We start from the raw sequence: 11,603 nt of genomic DNA, 5'->3' as shown, positions 1-11,603 counted from the left end.
AACCACTTCAAGTTGGACTCAAGCTGGCTGCCACCCTCTGCTTCCTAGCCACTGGAAATTTCTATCCAAGTCTGCAGTTCAGCCTCAGGGTTGAAGCAAGTACCATCTGCAAGTTTTATATCCAAGGTGTGTCAAACCATCATCGCGTTCTACAAGGACAAAGTGCTCCGCTGCCCCAAAACTGAAGAGATGTGGAAGGAAGTTGCTGCCAAGTTCAGCTCCAGATGGAACTATCACTGTTTGGGGACTGTAGACGGCAAGTGCATCCCCATGAAGAAGCCACCCAATGCTTGTTCTTACAACTATAACTACAAGGGCTTCCACAGCATTGTACTGATGGCAGTGGCAGATGCTGGCTACAAGTTTCTATATTCGGATGTTGGGGCAGAGGGTGGTGCGTCGGATGGAGGAACATGGGGTAACTGCTCCCTGCATGAGGCTGTAGAAGACCACAAAGCTGGAGTGCCTCAATCAGAACCGCTCCCTAATGATGATGAGCCAGTGCCCTATCACTTCGAAGAGGATGACACATTCACACTCCAAACCTGGATGATGAAACCATTCTCCCATCGATCACAGGTCCAACGAGAACGCATATAGAGCTGCAGGTTGTCTCGTGTCCATCGTGTCGTGGAGAATGCCTTTGGAATCTTGTCTCACAGGTTCCATTGCTTCTTGACAACAATGCAGTAGTACCCCGACAACATCAACCTGATCACCATGTGCACCTGTGTCCTACACAACCTCATCCTCATCAGATACCCACATGCAATTCCAGAAGTGGACCGTGAAGATCCGGACACACATGATCTGATCCCTGGTGGATGGAGACTCGACCAGCAATATTCAGCGAGGGAGGCGAAGGATCAGCGAGACTACCCGTCACATTACTACATGTCCCCTGCAGGTGCCGTCTCTTGGCAAGAAAGATAGGTAGCCCCATGAGCAGCATCCATACTAGTACCACTATTGAAATAAAAACGTTTTCGTTTATTTTTCATTTCTTTTTCTTTTTTGTTTCTCTTTTATTTGTGGCTAACTTTATTTTGATGTGAAAATGAAAAACAAGTGTTTTAAAATAAAGACAAATTTATTAACAAAAGGTGATGTGTGCCAATAGAACAGACGTGACGTTGATTGACAACATTAAGAGGAAAGTATCACTCATTGATGTCGCAATGCCAAGTGACACCAGCGTAGAAGGGAAAAGATTGGAAAGTATCAGGAGAGAGAGAGAGAGAGAAGAGAGAGAAGCGAGAGAGAGAGAGATAGAGAGAGAGAGATGAAGACGAGAGAGAGGGTGGAATCCCGCGCAGAGAGAGAGAGAGAGAGAGAGAGAGACTTTGTTGACTAGATCATATTATACCTATAAATATAGAAATATAAATATACACACTGATGTTCACTCTACATGTGAAAATGGCCTCCATAGGCGCTCTACTAGCCTGTTGAAGTAGTGTCAAGGAATAGTCAGAATCCAAAGTTCGAATAAAGATGTAAACCTGAAAACTCCACGATTTGTACAACGCATATTTAACTACAGCCTCTGGCATCTTTGAATAAAATTAAAATTGACTTTCATAATTACCTATTTTAGACATGCCCACCTTCTGTGCGTTGCTAAGCAGTTTAAGCAACAGTGAGAGAATTATAATTGTGAAAATAGACCTTCATCGAATTACTGCAGCTGAGGCAGCAATTACTTTTTAATTTAACACGTTTAAAAGATGGTTTACTTCCCAAAAAAGATAAAAATAATGAAATGATATTAATGAAAATTACAATTAAAAAATAAAAATAAAAATGATAAAAATGAAGTATAAATGAAATAATAGTATTAAAAATAAACCTGAAATTGATAGTTATATATATAAAAATAATAAAAAATACGATCAAATTAATAATATAAAATAAAAAATATATATAAAAAATAAAAATAATTACAAAAAAAATAATAAATACAATTAGTAAAATAATAATAATAACATTTCAAAATATAAGTAATAATATATATAAGAAAATAATATATATGAGAATAACAAAGTAATATCATTAATAATAAAAATGAAAAATAATAATCACAATAAAAGTGAAGGAGGTTGTGGTGGCTGTCTCTGTTGTTGGGAGTCCGGACCGTTTCCCCTTGCCCTTGCCCTTGCCTGTGGTAGTAGAAGCCTGGCTCTGGGACCCTGTAGACCGGACTTCATCATCCTCATCGTAGCTGCTCGTCACTGTAGCTGACTCGGGACGAGTCAGCCACAATGACGGCAAACTCTCACTGGGGACTGTCTTTCTCCAGACGATGTTCTGTGTCAAGAAACTCCAGGAGTCCATGATCTCGTCGTCACGAGCACTCCTCTCGGGCTGCCTGCCCCACTCTTCTTCTCCCGCTTCAAGATCTTCCCTACCCAGGTGCACATTTTCTCGTAGTACTTCTTGCATTGGGGACCAGTGGCATGGGGATTCATCTGCTCTCCGACTCGGTTCCATATGCTGTTCTTGGCCGCCACATTGAGCCACTCCTTATGCTTCTTGTCATACAGCTGGGGATATTCCTTGATGAGGTCAGCCAACCTCCTCTCCCACTCATCTGTCAAGCGGTACTCAGGGATTTCCTTCTTGGATACCCGGACCAGCTTCTGCTGCCGGGTAGCCTCTTCCTCATTGGTTGGCTGTCTCTGGGTGTCGAGTGGATGCTGCTGTGTCTCCGGGATCACATCGACACTTGATATGGATGACTGGAGGGACTCAACTCTCTCAGCGGTCTCTGGCTCTGGCTCTGCTCCAATATTTTTTGGCATGTCGGCTTGCGGCCTTCTCTGCTTTGCTCTTCCTTGTATTTGTTGCATCTTCGGCATGTTGTCTGTTCGCTGACAAGTTGTAGAGTGACGAGAAGTAGCTATCTATAACCAACCCCCCCATTGACGCGAGCGACACTGTTGCGCAGTAATCGTGACCTACTCGCAAACTCATTGTGAACACATTGTGAACTGCTCGTGCCATGTGCAAACTGTTTGTGAAGTGCATGAACTAGTCGCGAACTGCTCAGGCCATCAAGGTGTGAAGTACACGTGACCGTGTCAGCGGGAACGCACGACCATGCTACAACGCGCACCAATGGGTGAACATATCGCAAACTAGTCATGAACAGTTTGTGAACAATGTATGGCAGGTCGTGCTGTGGCATGGCATGCATTGGCACAGACTGGGTGGATCCTCCCGCATCGTCCCACACTGTTCGTGACAAGTTCACGAACAGTTTGCGTCATGAAAAATTTGTTGTGCCCAAAATTTTTAAAATCTCAAAACTTTCGTCCCGACATGTGATGTAGTCACGACGAGTTTCCGAACACTTCACGCGAGCTTACGACTAGTTTGCACTTTGGCACGACCGAGTTTGTGCCAATGCGTGCCACAAAATCTTGCAAGTGTCAGCCCTCCTTTAGTCTACTTTGTTGCGTTGAATTTCAAGCATAATTCTGTCCACAACATAAATAGTTTTTAACATCTGGAAAACTTGCTCTTTAGCAAATTCCTTGCCAAATGACAAAGATTGGAATACTTTGAAATGAATAAAATAATACATAAAGTTTATAATGCTGGTGTTTGAATTAACAGCTGTTATGGAATATTCCAGAAACGACTTAAAACTTTGCAAACCATCCCATATGTCCACTTTGGAGGAGGCCCCATGAATCCAATCTTTTGATTTTAATTTAAAGATGCTACCCGAACCGTCCCCACCCCCTCCATGAAAATATTTGAAATCATGGTCATGCAAACTCTGAATGTTATTGATTGCATTACTCATAGACATTTTTCAGTGATCTTTAACAAAATATATTCCTTACCTGTTTCATTCCAAATGTAGATTAATATATGAAATTCCATTGTCACGTAATTGGACATTACGTCTCATTCAAATATTTAAACAGAAGTCATGTCTGTACTATTTCTTGGTTTACCGAGTTATTTCTTTACCATCCTGATGGTCGACTAACATGTAGATATAATCAAATTGGGTTCTGGCACCTTAAAGCATATATTATTTTCAGTTTCCCTGCCACTGTAGGTCTGACATCAACCTGAAATATTTCATATCTCTTGGGAATTACGTGGTGAACGAAAGATATTAGGGCATCCTGTATCCAAGCTTCTCTTCGTACGCAAGAAGACCTCAATTGTAGGTGAACTAATTTTGTTATTCCTTTTAGCTCATGGCGCGCGCGCGCGCGTGTGTGTGTGTGTGTGCGTAAGAGAGAGAGAGAGAGAGAGAGAGAGAGAGAGATTTAACTAAATAATCTTGGTTTACTGGTTCATGTCAACTTCTGCACTCTTCTCTGTTTTAGTTTTCACTGAATTCAGTAAGTTGTTTTCATCAAAGAATCATAATAGTGCCTTGGCTCTTGAAATTATTTTAATGTATTGAAGTAATGAGGAAATTCAGTTTTATTAATCACTTCATTATTAATTAACCGGGTAACAGATTGTCCTCTGCATAATTCAGATAAGTCCGAAGCTTAATCCAAAAGCTTGTGAAAAAGAAATGTATAATGATTTTCAGTTTTGTTTTGTTTCATTCAGCATAAAAAATCCACGTAACAGCCAGCATTCTGACAGTAATCCTAAATATGGTCTATTTTCAAGCATTGATAATCTACTAAAAGCGATGTCTTTATTCCGACGTAACAGAAATAGATGGTTACATGAAATTGCCGTTTTAATCTCGTTGAGATATGTAGGTCATATATTTTAATATTCGTTGTGAAAATCGAGTACAATAGTTCTGTGTCAGTAGATCGCCAAAGACTTAGGAATGTGGAACTAATGAAGATGTGAGAATGCCATTTATTTTTCAGCTTCGGTTCTTGTTACCTTCAGCAGCTGTGATCATTTTTCTGCCAGATTATGCGAGATGTCTTTACTTATGCCTCAAAATAAAGATAATGCTTTAGTATCTACACTGTGACGTAGAAACATACATCCATTTATGAAGGAAAATGAAAGATCTCAAGTCTTTCCCATATGAATAAATGTTCAACTGAGATAGATATATGGAAATCAAAAGGAAAATATGCGATTAAATGACATGACAACTCTATACCTAAATCACACATATACATTACTGCAATATAAGGAGCCTTCCTGAGCTACTGTTGCATAGCTACTGTTGCTTTATAACTCTACTGTTATAATGGTAATAAATAACTGATTTCCGCCAATCCCGACAGATCCAAACGTTTATGCGAATTCGTAATTAAATTCATTATTTATGAACTTTTTAACTTTAGCCATTTATGATTTAAACTTATTTTATTTCGCTAATACTTTCGGCAGTCTGCATTCAGGAAAAACACAAAGATTATAAGAAAACATCGATTTTACAAACAAATGAATATATAAATAGATACATAGATAAATAAATAAATAAATAAATAGATTATAAAACATTGTAATCAATACATCTGATCTCCAGATGTATATATAAATAAATATATATATATATATATATATATATATATATATATATATATATATATATATATATATATACAATACTATATCACACACACACACACACACACACAACACACACACACATATATATATATATATATATAATATATATATATATATATATATATATATATATATATATATATATATATATAAGACGGAATACAGAAATCTAGGCCGAATGATAAAATAAACTCCTCCCGTTTAGACAAGACAGTCAGACAAATTATGAATACAATGTTTTCTGTTTAATAAAATTTGGAATAAAAACACCTAAAGCTTCCAATTTCTTTACATGTCTGTTAAAAGTGGTTTGAATAAAATCGTTAATAAATTTACAAAAAAGTTTTTTGTACAACACGGAATCCAAAAAGGTCAATTTACAGAACAAGGCAGTTTGTGCATTTTGTTGGACAATACGTAAACTGTCAATGATACGATTTTTAGAGTTTATTTCCTGCGACAATAAGTCTTCAAGGGCATTAATATAAAATGTGGTATTATATAATGAAGATTTGTACAGTTTGAATCGGAGAAATCTTGGGTAAACTCTGTTGAGCTGACAGTATTCTAGGAAGCCGAGGTCACATTTCGCCTTTTCAATTCTTAAGGTAATTTTCTCATATTGTCTTGATAATTGTAATACATCAAAAGGGTAACGTCCAACGATGACATGGGCAAAACTGTGTATTCTCCTGAGGCGAAGTTTGAGAAGGAACAGAATGACGAAAAACTGCTGAAACATCCTGAAGGCGGGCGAATATTCAATCAGATGAGAGCATTAAAAAGGGTCCAGGAATCCACCAAACATAGTGAAGAATATTTTATTTGGAACGTTTCATACTGCTTCAGGGTACATCTTCAGCCTGTAATTATAAATTGTGACAATTAAATTAATAGTAAAATAATACATTAAGACTAAAATATCAATATAATAAGTTAATTAAAAACCTTAGAGAACATTTAAAACAAACAATAGACTAAAACTTTAAGAAACATGTTAATTAAAATTTACAGAAACATTTAAAACAAATAATGAGAGGACAAGTACCCTAAGTACAAGTAGAGAAGGGAATGATTTGAAAACACAGTTCGGCCCAGATCTCAGTTATGCTAAATACAACGTGGCAGCAGCCACGTTTGCATTTAGAGAAGGAACCAGTCGTTTGATGTATACTTAACGACACTTGAGTCATTATACATCAAACGACTAAGGAGATGAGGGAAACCGCTTAAGAACTACATAGCAACCTAGACATCATCATACGGAAAGGTGACAAATCATCGATCTACGTAGTGATGAAGAAAAGTTATTATTTTGAAAATATGGATAGGATCCTCCTGGACACTTCCAGATTCCAACGTTTAAGAAAGGACCCTACCAAGGACCTCAGAAAGAAGATGTCAAGGCTTGTGACTAGGGCCAACAATCAGCAAGACGTCGTAAAATTCCTTAAGGTAAAAGGAGACTATCGGCCCGGTTACTGTTATGGGACAGTGCAAACGCTCACGGCAGGCAACTCCCTAAGGCCAATCAAATCTCGGATGACATCCCACCCCACCAGCGTCTTGAGGAAGACGAACTCCATCTCCGGTACAAGGTAATGTGCAAGTTGCAATGTTATAGCAGTCAGTCCCATCTCTGTCTTCTATTTAATTTCCTTTTCATCTTCCTGAGCAATTCCATATATTCTGTTAAAATGGTATTGTGATATATTTCTATGGTGTTATAACTGCATTGTGTTGTAGGCTATTGGCCACAGTGTGTACCAGTGCGAGGTAGCAGAAATGCTTGCTAAGTTTTAATCAGTAACATAACTTCCTTTCTCAGTGAGTAATCGGTAACACAACTTATTTTGTTTGTAAGTAATCAGTAACATGATGTATTCCTTATGGGATCGAGTAATTCAGTACCATATTTACATACCACCCTCTATCATCGACCATGTATCTTAAACAACCTGCTCAAGCCCTAATTGCTATCATTACAGGCTTATAATTGAGGTACGGTGGATTCTGGAGTCTTACTTCGTGTGCCCCGGGAAAACTTTCTCCAACCCCTTTGTGCCTCATATGCTCTATGTGTTCAGTATTTTCCGGTCACCTGTTCATATACTTCAAGATCCTAAGTTATTACTGATTTTTATCTGTCTTATTGGGCCCTTATGCCGCCTTTTAAATGTTTTTCTAATATGATTTGTGGTTGTAAATATTATTAATTAAAGTAACCTTAATGTTTACATAATAATTACCTAATCTGAAACAAGCCATCAGCCGTAATTTTTGCATATGATTACACCTCCTTGTCCAGGCCATTGTCGGACCATTTCCTGTTATCCCCATAGTTGTGACTCCCAGGTACAATTGTATTAGTGGTAACCTTATTGCCAGATCTTGTAGATGCTTTGTTGCAAATTCCTTGCAATCAGCTATTAGTTGGTTGCAAGAGTGGAGACGAATCTATAAAACCGAGAACAAAGTTTCCTTCTGCATGCATACGAAGAGAAAGCCAGTTTCTGCAGTAAGTAAACTTTTATTCTGTGTTTTTGTTATTTTATGTTAAGGGTGAACAAAGTTTCTGAATGCTACAACAGTAAGAGATAGGAAAATCTTAGGTCACATGCATGCCGAATTGGCTACCAGCAAAGACAGAGTAACTAACCAAACACTTAGCTTTGATAGCTACTGCATGATACCTCACATGCCTTTTTATTAGGTGAGCTAGAAAGTGTTGTTTTAGGAAATAATGCCATATTTCCTTCGTTACTTTATCTCGTGAATATTCTCACCGCAAAGTAGCCAAAAGTTAGTGAGGTTCGTGTGAGAAATCATGTAGTTTCATATCGAGACCATATTCTTGCATTGCTGGATTTCTCTCTCTCTCTCTCTCTCTCTCTCTCTCTCTCTCTCTCTCTCTCTCTCTCTCTCTCTCTCTCTCTCTCTCTCTCTCTCTCTCTCTCTCTCTCTCTGTGCTAGGTAGAAAACAGGAAGATTCTGTTCCTCTTATTATTTCCTTTAATGTCCAATGGTGTTATTTTGGCCTTGGTAGATATTGTGGGAATAAAACTTGCAATGATGACTCCCCTTAACTTAATAATAAATGCCGTATCACGGTTGGTCACATGTGAAAATACCATCTTTTGTGTGTGATTAGTAAAACTGCACAGGTTTTCCCAATCCATTCATTCATTCAAGTTCAGGGTACCCGAACACAGGCACTTCTAAACATTTCATATGCTGCCCAGCTGTCTGTTTGTAAACACAGCTGACTTGCAGTTACCAGCACAGGGCTATATCCATAATGCAACTCGCACAGATTTAGGCAGTCAGGACAGATTCACGTGAATATGTTTCATAAGAAGTTATGTCCCACCGCTCCCATGTGGGAGAATATTAGGTAGCCAGAGCCTTCCATATGTGCATTATACACAATCCAGTATTTCCATGTTCTTTGCAAGAATATCTATCAACTATTACTGTGTGCTTAAAGCTGAGCGCCTTCAGTCTTTACCATTATCATTATGTATTTACTATACTCTCAGCTTACAACTGGCTAAGCCCCAATTCCTTTTAAGTTGGTGTTGCGAATTGTGCATATAATTTCCACGGTACTTGTGCTTACCAAATTCCAAGGACCAGTGCCTGCCAATTTCCACAGCCTAGTGCCTGCCAAATTCCATGGTTCTCTTGCACACCAAATTCCGCTGTTCCCGTGCCTACCAAATTCCACTGTTCTTGATCCTACCAAATTCCACAGTTATCATGCCTGCCAATTCCAAGGTCTAATAACTGCAAATTCCAAGGCTTAGTGCCTATCAATTCAAAGGCTCAGTGCCTGCAAATTCCAAGGCTTAGTGGCTGCCAAGTCTAAGGCTTAGTGCCTGCCATTTCCAGGACCTAGGGCCTGCTACTTCCAAGGATTTCCACTAATTCCATGACTTTGGGTCTTCTATTCCTAGTCCTTGCATGATTTTTGCATTTGGAGCCTTTTTGGACCAGCCTACATCGTTGCCTGACTAAGTTATGAAATTCGGTCATCCTGAATCTTAGGTCTTAATCAGACATATTGAGTTTTTTTAGACAAGCTAAGTCCTACGAGACACCCTGACTCACTTCATCAGTTCATTACAAAACCCTAAGCTTTTAGATCAACTCCTAGCTATGGAACTCATATTAAAAAATTTACACTTTACCCCTACAACTCGGGCATTGTACGAGGGGGGACCCAAAAGTAACCGGAATTGTGTCATAGAATTTTATTCAGTTATTGTTACATGTTTACAGTCTTATCACCTTCAAAGTATTCTCCATTTGAAGCAATGCACTTATCCAGACGTGTTTTCCACTGTTGAAAGCAATTCTGGAACTCTTGTGAAGTTATGGCTTTTAATGACTCAGTCGTTTTCTTCTGAACCTCTTCAACGTCTGCAAAACGTTTTCCTTTGAGGCCTTTCTTCATTCGGGGGAACAAAAAGAAGTCACAGGGAGCAAGATCGGGTGAATAGGGAGGGTGGGTAAGTGGGGTCATGCCATTCTTGGTCAGAAACTGTCTCACACTCAAGTGCTGAAGCGTTTGCGAGATTCCGTGAGACGGAAACGCCCCGACCTGTGGCAAAGTGGAAGGTGGTGGCTTCATCACAACAATGCACCAGTGCACACCGCCTTGAGTGTGAGACAGTTTCTGACCAAGAATGGCATGACCCCACTTACCCACCCTCCCTATTCACCCGATCTTGCTCCCTGTGACTTCTTTTTGTTCCCCCGAATGAAGAAAGGCCTCAAAGGAAAACGTTTTGCAGACGTTGAAGAGGTTCAGAAGAAAACGACTGAGTCATTAAAAGCCATAACTTCACAAGAGTTCCAGAATTGCTTTCAACAGTGGAAAACACGTCTGGATAAGTGCATTGCTTCAAATGGAGAATACTTTGAAGGTGATAAGACTGTAAACATGTAACAATAACTGAATAAAATTCTATGACACAATTCCGGTTACTTTTGGGTCCCTCCTCGTATATATACGATCACATATAGTTTCGGAGCAGTGGACTGGTATTGTAGATATACAATGAAGATTTGGCGCCATACAGTTTGAAGAAATTTTGCAAGAAAAATGTTTCTGGTTCCATATATCATACATCATTATTGGCAACTCCTCAGATCACCCTATAAGAGTGTGAGTGAGCTGAGTAGGCCTCAATGTTGCTCAAGGAAGTAAGGGGGAATGTCATCACAAATTCCCATTCAAGGATTTATCGTAAATGTTCTAAAATAAATATGCTAGGGATTTCTTCCTGGTTTTATTTATTATCTTTTATGATATTATTTGAGCTGTACTTTGAACTTGACAACATAAAATAAAGAAAATATTAGAAAGAACACATAAATTTGTAAAATTAGTGTATTTTTTTACGACTGTCATAGGGAAAAGAGGCCCACAAGGGGTGGGAAATATTCATTATAACTTCCCATGGAAGGTACAGACATTTTTTGTGTTCAAAAAGGGTAACCGAGGCTAAAGCAGAGTGAGTAGAGAAGGAGACAGGGTACTCACCTAAGAGAAGAGAGAAGAAACCAAGAGAGCCAAGAGAGAGAAAGTAGTAGAAAGTGCACACCAACGGGCCCTCCAGCAATCACTTCCACGCATTCCATGCTCAACAGCATGGAGTCATTTATAAGAAAATCAGATGAAACTGTGCCTAAAGCCTGGCTCAACCATGTCAAGCAGGTGCTCAAAACCTATCAGCTTACTTCTGATGAACTGGCTCTGATTCTGGGTCATCACTTAGACAGCGCTGGTGCCACTGCCTTTAATGCTCTTATGGAAAACGGGTAAGGTCATCTTGCTTAATCCCAGCACAATAGTAAAAGCCTTTCAGAACAAACCGGACTAATGCAGGCAGAGATAGAGAGGTTTACTGATGGAGGCCAGCCAGTCTTGGTTAGAGTGGGTGGCCAAGAAAACTCCAGCACTACACCGATGGCTTAACACTTTCAAACCCTCTACCCCAGAAGAGGTCCTCAAGATACTCCAACTTGTTACCTTGCACCCCATCTGGTGGACAAGGCAACCAAGATCCTTGGGTGCC

At 39.2% G+C, this 11,603-nt stretch overlaps 1 pseudogene; it reads right to left on the bottom strand.

Annotated features, from left to right (window-relative positions):
- Nucleotides 1-754: 754 nt before the first annotated feature.
- LOC135211398 (uncharacterized) lies at nucleotides 755-11,296 on the bottom strand (annotated as a pseudogene).
- Nucleotides 11,297-11,603: the final 307 nt, after the last annotated feature.

The sequence above is a fragment of the Macrobrachium nipponense genome, chromosome 4 (genome assembly GCF_015104395.2).
Source record: "Macrobrachium nipponense isolate FS-2020 chromosome 4, ASM1510439v2, whole genome shotgun sequence".
NCBI lineage: Eukaryota > Metazoa > Arthropoda > Malacostraca > Decapoda > Palaemonidae > Macrobrachium > Macrobrachium nipponense.
Note: the sequence above shows the minus strand (reverse complement) of the source record. Positions and strands in the feature narration are given on the sequence as shown.